A 13,952-nucleotide genomic window follows, 5' to 3' on the forward strand; every position below is an offset into this window, starting at 1 on the left:
GTGTAAAATATATTTCTCACGAAACCCTAATTACTATTCAAAATTAGCTTGCCAAGGTGATAAAACGTCTGACAAGTATACAATAGTATCACATCTAAAACTGTCCTTATAAGAGTTTGAAACTTTGGGTTTTTTTATTCCAAGGAAATTCAACGTTTCACGTGAAAGTTGTGACTTCCATATGAGGGTTAGCCTGACCTAGATATCAACCGGCCGCCGCCGGCGGCGGTGGCCTTTGGCTGATGCATGCTGATCTACTCTGATTAACATATGCCAAGATGTTAGGGATCAATAAGACATTATTATATTTAAAAAAAATAAAAATAAAAATAAAAATCCTTGGCGTGCTCTCTAGAGTTGAGATTCTTCATGTTGGTAGGTAGCAGACTCTGCCCTCTTGACACTCCTCTTATCATATATTTAGGAGATAGCTAGGTTCATTTTGGTTCATCTTGTCAGTGTCAAAGTTTGAACCTTCCTTCTAAATGTGTATTGGAGGATGTGGGTGGGGGGGGGGACATTATCTTCTACTCCTAGTGATAGAAGATCCAAACTCTATTACGGGAGACATGTGTCTTTCTTTTGCAATAGAATCCTCTTCTTGAAGTGTACCACTGGGTTGGCATGCACACCTCTCGTCCCTCTAGGGAATGGTATTCTATGCTTTTATTCTCATTGTATATTTTGTATGTGTGTTATTTTTTATGAGTGTGTGCATGCGCGCACGCCCATGACTGATACGGTTGGTGTTCTCAAGCTTTGTATGGTATGATTCAACAAAAAATTTATCCAGTCCATTTCGACAAGGAAATGGATTTCCTTGTAGATGTATGACATTAGTCACGACATCACATCAAATGGTTGAAATCCATTTATAAGTCACATTAAAGAGTTATGATTAATTTTTTTTAAAAATGATGTGACTTGTAAATGGATCTCAACCTTTTGATGTGATATTGAAACACATGTCACATATCTATAAGGAAAGAAATGGACCGGATATTGGTCCATGACTCAACCTAATGGGTTAAGAATTAAAGTGACGGTTTATAATGTGGTACATTGTATTTTCTTGAAAAATCTCCATCTAACCTTCTCTTCTTCTTCTTCCTCTATTATTTCCCTCCTATTTTGAGGACAGGGTTGTGTTAAAATTGAAATCCACTTTCATACGTAGTGATACTTCTTCAACTTTGTTCGTAGACATAGAACATTGTGTTGGTATGTCATGAACCACATTAAACCACTATGTTTCTTTGACCTATTCTTTGTCCCTATTAGTTTTTTATGATTTTTATATAACTCATCCTCAAGTGGCGTGAATCATTAGGTATTCAATCAATATGTCCTAAGTTGTGGATGTGCTTTCATTAGCGTAGTAATCGTAGCTAGCCTCCTATGTAGAGAGTAAATCCAAGAAAGTCTTAGATTTGAACATCTATCCTTCCACACCTTTCCTCTTAGATTTAAATGATCGATTGAGAAGTTGTGATGTGGATTATGTACTCCTCTCTCTTAGAAAAACTATTACCAAGAAAATTTAGAATCTTAAGATATCAACAAATCACTAATATCTATGTAATACCCATCTCTAATATATAAAAATTAACTGTTGCAAAAGAAATATTCAAACCATATATGGGTCCATTTCTCTAAGATCACCCACGAATTACTTAATTTCTAGTATATAATATACCCCCACTTGTCCACTTTTGCATGAAAAGACAATATTCTTGACTCTTTTTTTTCCCAATGAAGAAGCTTGCTTTTGAATACTACTTTAAATGCAATTGCCTAAACATTTGTTTGGAGACAATAAACACCTTTTTCTCCTGCCACTTGCAAGATTGCTCAAAACCCATAAAGTCCCAACTTTAATGTGAATTATGTATGATAAGAACAAGCATATAAAAAAAAGCCAATTAAGGCTAGCTTTCTCAATAACGAGAGCCATTAGTCAACCCTAGCTTTCTTCACAGTATCATGAAGTCCACTCTAATGGAAAGAAAATTCTCCAACGTTTTCAGTATACTTAGAAAATCCATTAGAAGTAAAATGTTGGATAAGTGGCTAAATCCTACGTTACCCGTAATGTGGAAGTATCGACGTAATTTTATGTTGTTAAATATGCTACCGATGCCGTTACCTCAACAATAATAATGAACAACAACGGGCTTTGATGGATAGTAAATAGTCATAATTTTCGGCATAAAAATAGCTTTTTGTCAAAATAAGGATGAGTATATTCTTTTCAGAGCCCACAGTATTGAGAGTCTCGTGCACTAGTGGACTTTAAGATGAATGAATCATAGAAAGAATACTACACCAAACCATTCTCTTATTATTTATTTATTTATTTGGAGGGAGGGAACTAAGGGTCGTTTGAGCCAGCTTACATTGGAAGGTGATATATGTTGTATTCAGTGATAATTGATGTGTAATACAATTATGAAATAATTTTGTATGCTTACACCAATACATGATAAACTTAAGAGCAAATTGCCCTGATACCACAAAATGGAGGCTTAAAGCACTGACACCCAATTTATGTTTAAAAAATACAAACATCCCAATTCATTAAATACATTAGTCCATTCTGTTAGTGAATCAGTTAATCAATTGTTTATTTTTCTTTAATTCCAAAAATGTCCTTACTAAAATCCAAGGATTAAAAAAAAATCCAGAAACAATCTCTTCATCAAATAAGCTTCGTAGGTGGAAGAATATATATATATATTGGATAAATGAGAATAAGATTTATTGAAAGGGTATAACATTTTCAAATACTCATGCCATGAGAAATTGAAAGACTGGCTAGTTTGAGTAATGAAAAAGTTTAGTGTAGAATAGAGTGTCTTTCAACAATAGTTTTGAAAATCAAATCCAACTTTGTTGAAATGAATTATAAAGGTAATTCTATTTGTGTAGATTTTAGGATCTTCACCTCCAAAGGATGTTAATCTTGAGAGGCATTTGATCGTTCTACATGGGTGATCTTTTCTTTTCTTTGTCAGTAAGAAGAAAAAACTTTCATTCAAAGTAACTTTAAAAGAATATAGAACCAAAAAAAAAAATTAAAATAATAATAATAATAATTATATATGAAGTTGTAAATACAACAACAACTAATAAGCTCAAATGATGCGAAATAAGCATCCAAGAACACTACAACACGTAAAGCATCCAAATCGGCCTATGGGCCCAGGGATTGACCAAATGATTACATGGATGGATCATACTTGGGTTAAATGAGAATTATTTAATCCACGAACACAGTGCCTCATCCATGGGCCCCGCCCCCCTGACTCTTTGCTTACTCCTTGGACCTCCTCTATGGGTAAAAATAAGTGTCGGCCTTATTGGTCCCATAGGTCTATGTTGACCATATGATTGCATGGATTGGATCATACTTGGGTTAAATGAGAATTATTTAATTCCACGAAAATAGTGAAGACTGCTAATAGGGAATGCATTTAGCTAGCAGCCAAGGTTGTTGATAACATTCTTTGTTTAACTTCCTAGTAGTCTCGTATTCCCACTAATTGAAATTGTAAAAGAAACACAATTTTTCATGAGTTTAATTTTGTATACATCAGGGTAGAAGTCTGTGTTCTCCTTATACTTTTGCATTGAACATTAGAAGTAATGTTCATCTTAGATTGCAGACAAAGTAAATCAAAGATGATACCCTCAATGGGCCCGATCGGGAACACAAACCACTATTAGTAGTATATATATAGATATCTCTTGGAGTGTCAAACTTGTAGTTCTCTCTATTGGATAAGATTAGACTATAACTGGGTCTTACACTCTTACCCTTATCTCACTCAAATGACCTTGCAAAATTGTTAACTCCTTCATTGGAGATTGAGATAAAAGGTTAAATGAGTAGACCAGCTTCTTTAAGTCGAACTCAGTTAAGGCTTATGGAGAACCAGCTACCCAATCTCTTCTCATCCCCAGTTATAGCCTCGAACCAGTTGGCTTCAAAATTTAGTCAAATATAAAAGCTTTTTTAATGAGAATTTTAAAATCCCAGTAGTCTGGGGAATTTAAATGGATTGGGAGAGTAGATACTAATGGAGGGTAATTTAACTTAAAGATCACTCATCTTTGTTCATACATAAAATATCTGGTGGATGTTAATGTAACACGATATAGAAGTCAATTAATTAACTAATTATGCTTTGTTAGAGTGAGTGTATCATATGCATAGCTGACTTTGGAGGAGTTTTGTGGTTGTGTGTGCTGTGTATTGTCCTAATTGGTGATGGTTTTGAAATTAATTAGTGTATGACGTTAAACATTATCATGTTTCATATGCATACATGACATCATTATTATAGATATTCATTCAGAGTATGTTTTCGTTAATAACACTAGAAGCCCTTTACAACCCAGAATCCAAAACCAACTCAAACTCAATTACTAGCTAATCCATTTACCAACTCAGATGCTAGTTAGGGTTCCCAAGCTCGGTAATCGAGGATCTGAGTAACAATATTTCTTGTTTTCATAGGTTATTTTGGTTTTTATTTTCATCAACTCTCAGTTGAGGATCAACAGAAAGAGTTCTTAATATAGCTTCTTCCATGATCCTTATTCTCTCTTTCTTTTCTTTTTTTTTCTTTTTTGGTCCCCATATATCAGCTGATGACTCTAATAGTAAATATAAGAAGGGATTAAAGCTGAGTTAATTGTACAACTGCAAAAAATTAAGAAGATTTTATTCAGTTGCCATACCTACAGGAATACATTTACATGGAACGTTCTTACGCTCGGACAATTGAATCAAATCAACCTGAAAACTATGAACCTATACAAGAAACCAAATAATTCTTCTTCTAAGAAAAGAAAGAAAAGTGGAAGCTAGAAACCCATCATCTGTCAATGGTGACAATAGATAACAGCAGAAATCTAGGGCAACTGGTTTCTTCTTCTTCTTCTTCTTGTTCTTGGACGAACTTTACAGCCGGAAGCTTCTTCAGTACTACAAGCCAGTATCAAGACCTGTTCGAACGCTTCTGGTGTACAAGGTAGCTGCATAGGTCCTTCATTTTCATCTTCTAAATCTAGATCCATATCTTGTTCTTCCCATAACTTATCAATCAAAGCTTTAAAGGTAGGACAAGAAAGAAACTCAACTTGAATTATGTATTTCTTTCTTTCCTTTCCTTCAGCCTCTCCAACTAAGATTGGAACAAACCCATTTGGCACTTCAAGCAGATGTTGAAGATGGTGGTGGTTTTGGCTGCTTTCTTTCTCCTCCACTGGTGTCTCAGGCAGAGACTCATAGGGTTCTTTTGAGTAGCAGGAAACAATCTTCTTTAGACAACGAAACCCTCTATGAATGAACATAACTAGTTGCTCTAGATTTAGAGAGAGAGAGAGAGAGAGTGAGTTAAGTAGAAGAAAATGTTAAAGGTTGACTCTCTAGGAGAGGAAGCGACAGACGAGGCAAATAAGTATAGGATTAGGGGCGGTGTTAATGTGTTATGTGGGGAGGGGAATAGCTTGGGATGTTAAATTGTTCATGAGTGATGTCAAATGCCCTCTTGGCCGTTTCTTGTAAAATACATTTGTCTTGACACCCTAATTAGTATTCAAAATAGTTGGGGTGACTTGTAATCTTTCTTGGCTCTATAAAAAAAATGACCAAACGTTGTCAAAAATCTATTTGTAGGATAATATTACGTCTGAAAATTGCCCATGTAAGAGTTTGAAACTTTGGGTTGAGATTTCTTTATTCCAGGCAAATTCAAATTTCCCTGTGAGTTGTGAGACTTGTGACTCCCCAGCGTGTGTTACTCTGGCCGAGATCAACCTGTCGGTGGCACCCTTATCTTTGGCTGATGCAAGGCTGACCTACTTCAAATGACATGGCCAGAATGTTAGGGGAGAATCTTTATTCAAAAAGAAAGAAATTCGACGTAGTCATATCACAACTGTAGAGGACTATGCTCTTCTCATACCCTTTCTACCATATATTTAAGAAAAAGATTCATTTCTATTATACCTTGTCAATACTTAGAGTTGAATCTCAATTCCAAATGTATGGTTGAAGGATACAAGTAGAACACAATCTTTTACCTACAGGGATGAAAGATCCAAACTCCTGCTGCCTAGGTGTCTAACTAATTAAAATCTCTTTCATGTACTGTGATAATTCTTCAACTTTGCTCGTATACACATAGAATGTAATGGGTTGGTATATCATGAACCACATTAATTAAACCTCCATGTTTCTATTAGTTATTTATGATTATTATATAACTAGCCCTAGAATGGTGTAGATGATTATAATTTTTTTGGTAAAAGGAAAATCTATTGATATAAAGAGCTCATACAAATGCATCTACATTACACATATGCAAAAACCATGGATTGCACAAAGGCTAATCAGAGGAGAGAAACATCATAAAAGAAGAATCTGCCACCAAATCAACAAATCTAGGGGGGGGAAAATACATTGATCAAATGTTTGTTTAACGCCCAAAATGTCTGCCAAAATTACCAAAATTATCGTTAAAAGGGGGAGAATCCTTGGTGATTATCTTTAGCAGATCTAAGCAATCCATTTCCACCTTCAAATTGTGAAAACCTTTATGATGAACTAACATTATGCCTGATCGAAAAACAACCAGAGAAGATTTGCAATAAACTCCACTTGAAAATGCTACTAATAACCAGAGAAGAATTGCAAGTGCCTCAACAACTAGAGAAGAATGCAATAAACTCCTCTTGAAAATGCTGCTAATAACCTAGCTGCCTCTTTCATCTCCGATAATTGCTCCAATGCCGCTTAGATTACTTCCTTCCTACCAAGCACCATCACAATTTAATTTGAACAAGACCTTTTGAGGAAGTCAAACAAATCTATTATCTTCCAACTCCACTCGATTAATGGCAACAAAGGAGTATTTCCTTGAAAACTTGTGTTGTGCAAAATTTTTGTCACTCCTGGAAATCCCATCCCAGTTCTTAATCCATTGTTGGATGGAGTCAACCCCCACCGGTGAAAGGGAAAAAGGAGTGGCTTAGCCTATTAGATATCCAGCATGTCTTAAGATTGCTGTAAACATGCTTTTAATACAGTGGTGGCAACTTCCAATCTAAAAGATATATAGTAAGACTGAAGAAGTTTTGGGTTTATCCTTTCATATCTTCCCTTAGACCTATGAGCCCCAGTCCTTGTGATCAAATTAATTATGTCATCTCAACATTATCCAATTATGTATAAATTAGCATTGCCAACCACTATTGCATTAAAAGACAATATTCTTGAATTGATTCCCTATAAAGAAGCTTACTTTCGAGACAATAAACACCTTTTTCTCCTGCAACTTTGCAAAGATTGATCAAATCCCAAAAGGTCTCAACTTCACTGAGTTCAATATATGATGGGAACAAGCATATAAATGGGGCTAGCTTTCTCAATAAATAGAAGGAGGGTTAGTGTAAAGTCGAGCCTAGCTTTCTTCACAATATCATCAATTCAATACTATTGAAGAGAAAATTCTTCCATGTTTTCAATATATCCATTTTTTATTTAATATACTTTGAGAATCCACTGGAAGTGAAATGTTCGAGAAGTGATTTAAATAGTATTGAATCAACATTGGGCTTTGGTGGATGGTCAGGTTATTTATTCCGATCAAATGGTCACAATTTTTAGCACAAAAATAACTTTTCAGTTATGAGTCTAGATCCTCTACTTGTTAGGATAGAGATTTGTACTCTCTTTACAATAGAGATGGGACTTACGTGGAATCTATTAGAGTTGAACTAAGTCTAAATCATACATGCACATGAACTAGAAATTTTCTAACCCACGTATCTGAATATGTGACATGTGTTCATTGGAAATTAGAATCCCCTTTTTGGGAGTCTTAAACATAATCAAATGGTTTCAAACTTGTTCTTTTTTTTCTTTCAAATTTATTATTTCCTTTTTTTTTTCTCCCTATTTTTATCAAAACAAAAAATAGGACTCTTCTTCTATCTACACGACTCTGTCTTCTTTACTTCATTCATTCTCTATCTTCCATATATCTACTACTACTTGAAAACTATTCCAAACATAACTATTTTATTTAGCTTTTTCGGTACAAAAGAAAGTGCTATTGGCGAAAGAATAAAACAAATGTTCTTATTATATATCCACTACAGTTGATTTTAAAATCCAAGTCCTCTCTCTTTCCTAAATAAAGTGGTGAATTAGAAGAGTTCATACGTCAGGTTTGTTTGATCACAAGAACAATGAAAAATGAAAAAGAGAGAGAAAGAGAGAGCAATTACTTTTTCAATTTTGAGAGATCAAGATCTAATTATGTGAGTAGTTGATTCCTTACAGTTTTAAAGGTCTTTTATTCTAGATGCAATTTCTAAATCAATAAAAATCAAATATTTTTAAGAATTCCTGTAAATGGGAGAGATTGAAGAAGGAATTGGAGAAAAGAGAAGTAGAGAGGGAAGGAGCGTGACAGGAGCACAAAGTGCCTCACGCAAAACCACAAATACAGGAGGGGTCATAGGGTACCACTGTAGGTGGTTTCTTAATTTATTTTTAAGCCCACTTGATTTTGTGGTTAGAAAGTGTAAGGAAACAACAAAGTGTTCCTCGTCTGGCGAAAGGTACGTAGAGCTAGAGCTAGCAAATTTTGGGAAAAAAAATTCCTTCTGAATATTAAAAATATTAAAAAACGGTGTTGATTATTTTAATTTATTATTATTATTTTTTGTATACGTGTTGTATTTGACTTGAGCATCAGAGAGTCTAAGCTGTGTATTGGCTAATTAGAAATGGTTTTGAAAGAAAAAGAAAAAAAAATCGTCCAAAATTTTATATGACGTTAAACACTAAATCCACACTTAGTCTCAGTAATTAGTTTTATTAAATAGAAGCACAACATGATAATGTTTCATATGCACATATGACATGTTTACCAAAAAATAAAAATATGCATATATGACATCATTATTACAAACACTCCTTCAGAGTATGATTTTCTTGATAACAATACAATTCTTTATTACAACCCAAAATCCAAAACCGACTCAAACTCAATTACTAGCTAATCTGTTTACCAACTCGATCAGATGCTAGTTAGGGTTAACAACCTTACTAATAGAGGATCTCAGTAATGATATTTCTTGTTTCCATAGGTTATTTTGATTTCTATTCTTATCAACTCTCAGATGATCAATGAATCAAACATAAAGAATCCTTAATATAGTTGGTTCTTCTATGATCCTTATTTCTCAATGTTCATTGATTCTCATTCATTTTTTATTTTCATATATCAGACGATGATTTTAATAGTAAACATTAAGAAGAAATTAAAGCTATAGGAATACATTTACATTGAACATTCTTAAGCTCTGACAGCTGAATAAAATCAACCTAAAAACTATGAACTATACAAGAAAGCAAATAATTTTTCTTCTTACAAAAGAAACAAAACTGGAAGAAACCCATCTGCTGTCATTGGTGACAATATAGCAGCAAAAATCTAGGGCGACTGGTTTCTTCTTCTTGTTCTTAGACGATCTTTACAGCCTGAAGCTTCATCAGTTCTACAAGCCACCAAGACCTGTTCAAAAGCTTCTGGTGTACAAGGTAGTTGCATAGGTCCTTCACTTTCATCTTCTAAATCTAACTCCATCTCTTGTTCTTCCCACAACTTATCAATCAAAGCTTTAAAGATAGGAGAAGATAGAAACTCAACTTGAATCATGTATTTCTTTCTTTCCTTTCCTTCAACCTCTCCAACTATGATTGGAACAAACCCTTTTGGTACTTCAAGCAGATGTTGTAGATGGTGGCAGCTTTGGCTGCTTTCTTTCTCCTCGACTGGTGAACCAGGTAGAGACTCATATGATTCTCTTGAATAGCAGGATAAAACCTTCTTTAGACAATGAAACCTTCTATGAATGAACATGACTATTTGCTGCAGATTTAGAAAGAGAGAGAGAGTTAAGTTGAAGAAGAAATTGTTAAAGGCTAACTCTGTAGGAGAGAAACGTAAGACAAGAGAGACAAATCCATAAATATCAACAGGTACTTACGTATATAGAAGGGTAGGGATGGGGGTGGTGTTATGTGGGGAGGGGAATAGCTTGGGATGGAAGAGTTGGATATGGTTCATGAGTGATGTCAACTACCTTCTCGACTTGTTTCTTGTATTGGTGTAAAATAAATTTGTCTTGAAACCCTAATTAGTATTCAAAATTAGGCTTATCAGTATGACCTAAATCTATTTGTAGAATAAAATTACGTCTAAAACAGTCCATGTAAGAGTTTGGAACTTTGGGTTAAGGTTTCTTTATTCCCTGTGCCTGAACTAGATCAACCTGCCGGCGACCTTTATGTTTGGTTGATGCATGGCTGACCAACTCCAAATTGACATATCTCCAGCCGTCATATAACATATAATTAACGAAAAAACTCTTGGTGCTTTGTCATGAGTTGGAATCCTCCACCCATAAGGAAAGAGGACTATGTTCTTCGATCTGATTTCTCTTCTACCACATATTTAGGAAAGAGATCCGTCTGTCAATTCTCAAGGTTGAACTCACTTTTAAATATGTGATAAGGGAATATGAGCGGCGCACAATTGCAGATAAAGGATCCATATTATGCTCCAGGAGTATCTAACTAACCTAGACATGTATCTGTTTTTTGCAATGAAATCCTCTTCTTGAAGTGGACCTTACTCATTTGACCTGGGCTGGCACACTTGCATCTCCTCGATCCCTTTAAGATATACTTTTTTCCCCCTCTTGTTTGGTGATTATACTTGTCGTGTGTCTTTTGACTTAAGAATTTAGGTGACACTTTATAATACCATTTTTGGTATTTTTTGAAGGATCTCGATTGTAACATCTCTATGTTTTTTTCCTTCTTTTTCTTCTTCTTTTTTGAGGAGGGGATAAAGTTGAAATCCTCTTTCATATATAGTGAAACTTCTCCAACTTGCCCGTAAACATAGAACGCTACGTTAAGTACGTCATGAATCACATTAAACCTTCTTAGAGACACCTATTTTTTGTTCATTAGTTATCAATAATTATTATGTTACTCATCCTCAAGTGGTGTAGATGATTAGGAATTCAATGTATCACAAATTGTAAATGTGCTTCTAGCACAGTAATAACAACCTCCTATGTAGAGATGATAAGTCTAAAAAAAAATTGAATTCGAACATCTATCTCTCATCCCCTTCTCCCAAAAAAAAATTCTAATCTTATAAGCTCACAGTCCTTATCTAAGCATCCAAGAGGGTGTGATGTGGTGCCATACTACTCTCCTAAGAAACCCATCATCAAGAAAATATGAGATCTTAAAGAGTCAACAAATCTCCTAAAAATAATTTTATCCAAAAGCTACTCCAACCAACCAGTAACTATCCTAATATCTCAACGTCACCCAACTATATGGATTTACTAAATTAACATTGCCAACCACTTTTCCATTAAAAGACAATATTTTTGAAGTGACTCCCAATGAAGAAGCTTGCTTATTGAATGCTACTTTCTTACAAATGCAATTCCCTAAATATATCTTTCGAGAAATTAAATATGCACCTTTTCCTCCTGCCACTTGTAAGATCGATCAAATCCCATTAAGTCCCAACTTCAATGTGACTAATGTATACGCTAGGAACAAGCCTATATATAAAAAGTTCCACTAAGCCTAGCTTTCTCAATGCGAAGGAGAGTTATTAGTCAAGCCCAGCTTTCTTCACAATGTCATGAAATCCATTCCAATGGAATGAAAAATTCTTCCATTTCTTCAATATACTCAGAAAATCCAAAGTGAAATGTTGGGGAAGTGATTAAATGAAACAACCATGGCCTTGGGCGGAGGGCAAAGTTATTTTATATTCATTTTAGACCCTATAGTATCAAGAGCCTCATGCATTAGAGCTATATGGTATTCCCATCGGTTAGATATGGAGAATAATCTGTTTTCATCAGTTGGATACCTTAAAGGCACCCTTAACCATTTTTATTTATTTTTTATTTTTTAGTAACAGTGAGTAATAGTTTTGAGTTCTATTTTAACTGATTTTTTAAAGAAAGACCAGGTTTTGAGATTAGAAATGTATCAAGAATCCAATCATGTGAGTTGATTTCCTTTCTATATGAATAGAACATCTAAACTACTCTTCCACCTAGACAAATAGGTGAATTGTCAAAGAAAATTTGCAAAATTTCTTCTTAAAGAAAAATGGTTAGAGGGAAAACTGTAGAAGGAATTCGAGAAACTTTCAATATCAAGAATGATTTTGATCCAGAAGAAGAAGAGAAAATACGAAAAGAGAATCAATGGGCTTTTGAGTGAATGAAATACATGAAATTATACAAATTGGGTGTTAAATTTTAGTATCATTGATAGGTTAGAGGTATAATTGATGTAGCAGATTCAATTTTGATTGATTCAGTGACTGACATGTTAGTTCGTTTTTGGGTTTTGAACATATAACTTCAAGCTTGTTATGTTTCTCTTTCTTTTTTTGTTTACTACTGAATTTCTTTACACCCACCTCCTGGAGAATCATACTAAACACAAGGCAGTCCCTTAATTATTATTTATTGGTGTTTGAGGTTTTGAGCAAGGTTTCCTTTTTTCTCTCTTTGTTAATGACTAAAATGGTCATTCTACGCCTTCTGGTTTATATCCATGGTTGGACGGTCCGACCAGGTTCATTACCTAACAAGGTTCGACCAGGCGGTTCATGGTAGGACCGACCATGATGGGAAGCACATCCGCTCAGCAGGATGAGGAAACCTTATAAAGCTAGACCCCTATCATCTAACAATTGGAGAAGAGAGTTAGCTAGGTAAGCTTTTCTCTATGTTTGTTTCCTAGAGAGTCACATTCGAATATAACTCTGATTAACTGAGGTTACATAAACACCCGGGTAAACATTATGAGGCGGTATTCATATCGGGATCAATTACTGATCCTCTATTGAGAGCTTGAGATCATATCATTGGTATTGACTTGGTCGTCGAACGCCTCGACCCCCCCGTGAGCTCGAGGTTGGAGCCTTCGTGCGGGGAGGACGGCGGATTCCGTATCAACACTCTTCTTCATCTTTTTTGTTCTCTATGTTTGTTTTAAAGATTTGGGAAGGAAAATCCTTTAGGAGTTCTTAATGGAAATCAATGTCAATCAGCCCATAAAATTACAATTATGATAAATTCATGTCTATAATTTAAAGGGTGGCTTAATTGGTAAAAATCAATACCTCTAAATAGAAGGTTAGAGTTCGAATTCCCTCGGAACTAGACAATCCCAAAAAAAAAACTAATAATAATTCAAGTCTATTAACCCACTTAAATTACAATCATGTTATCATGTTAACTCATGAATCCCCACAGGTTTTGATCGCTGTTCCTTAAGAAACCAAAAACCAGAAGAAAACAAATAAATAAAAATAAAAAATAAAAAATTTGAATGCTATTGGTTGTTCTGAATTTAGTTTTTTTTTCATGATATTAGAGTTTGTATTTCCCAATCTGGTGATGAAATCACCTATAGTTGATTATATCATGTGAAGTGACAAGTTTTGAGCTTTTTAATACTGATGCTAGTCAAAGAAACTTGTTTATTGGGAATAAATGGGAAAGAGAATAATTCAGATCGTCTCATTTTTTTATTTTTTTGATAAAGATAAAGTTTTATAGATATCAAGGTTGGTGACTACATCTGGAATGAGACATCGTCTCATTGCAAAATAGTCCTATATGTTCATTTGACAAACTATGGAGCCAGTTTTTAGTTGTATCCTGTTTTAAGTTACAAACTTCTAATTTGGATGTGATTGATATCATCATCGCAAAAATCGGGAAAATAGTAAGGAGATAAATGAGTGAGTTTGTTTGCCTGTGGTAAAGATTTCTCCTAGTAAGTAATCATGCCAAATATGCTTTATCTTGGACAT

At 34.5% G+C, this 13,952-nt stretch overlaps 1 non-coding gene across 1 annotated transcript; it reads left to right on the plus strand.

Annotated features, from left to right (window-relative positions):
- The first annotated feature begins 13,525 nt into the window (after positions 1 to 13,525).
- LOC149000356 (small nucleolar RNA SNORD36) lies at positions 13,526 to 13,601 on the plus strand. Its single transcript, XR_016170891.1, has one exon. It is a non-coding gene; the product is annotated as a small nucleolar RNA SNORD36 (small nucleolar RNA).
- The last annotated feature ends 351 nt before the right edge of the window (positions 13,602 to 13,952 follow it).

Source organism: Hakea prostrata, chromosome 11, assembly GCF_041222555.1.
Source record: "Hakea prostrata isolate BN-2017 chromosome 11, UWA_Hpros_2, whole genome shotgun sequence".
Lineage (NCBI taxonomy): Eukaryota > Viridiplantae > Streptophyta > Magnoliopsida > Proteales > Proteaceae > Hakea > Hakea prostrata.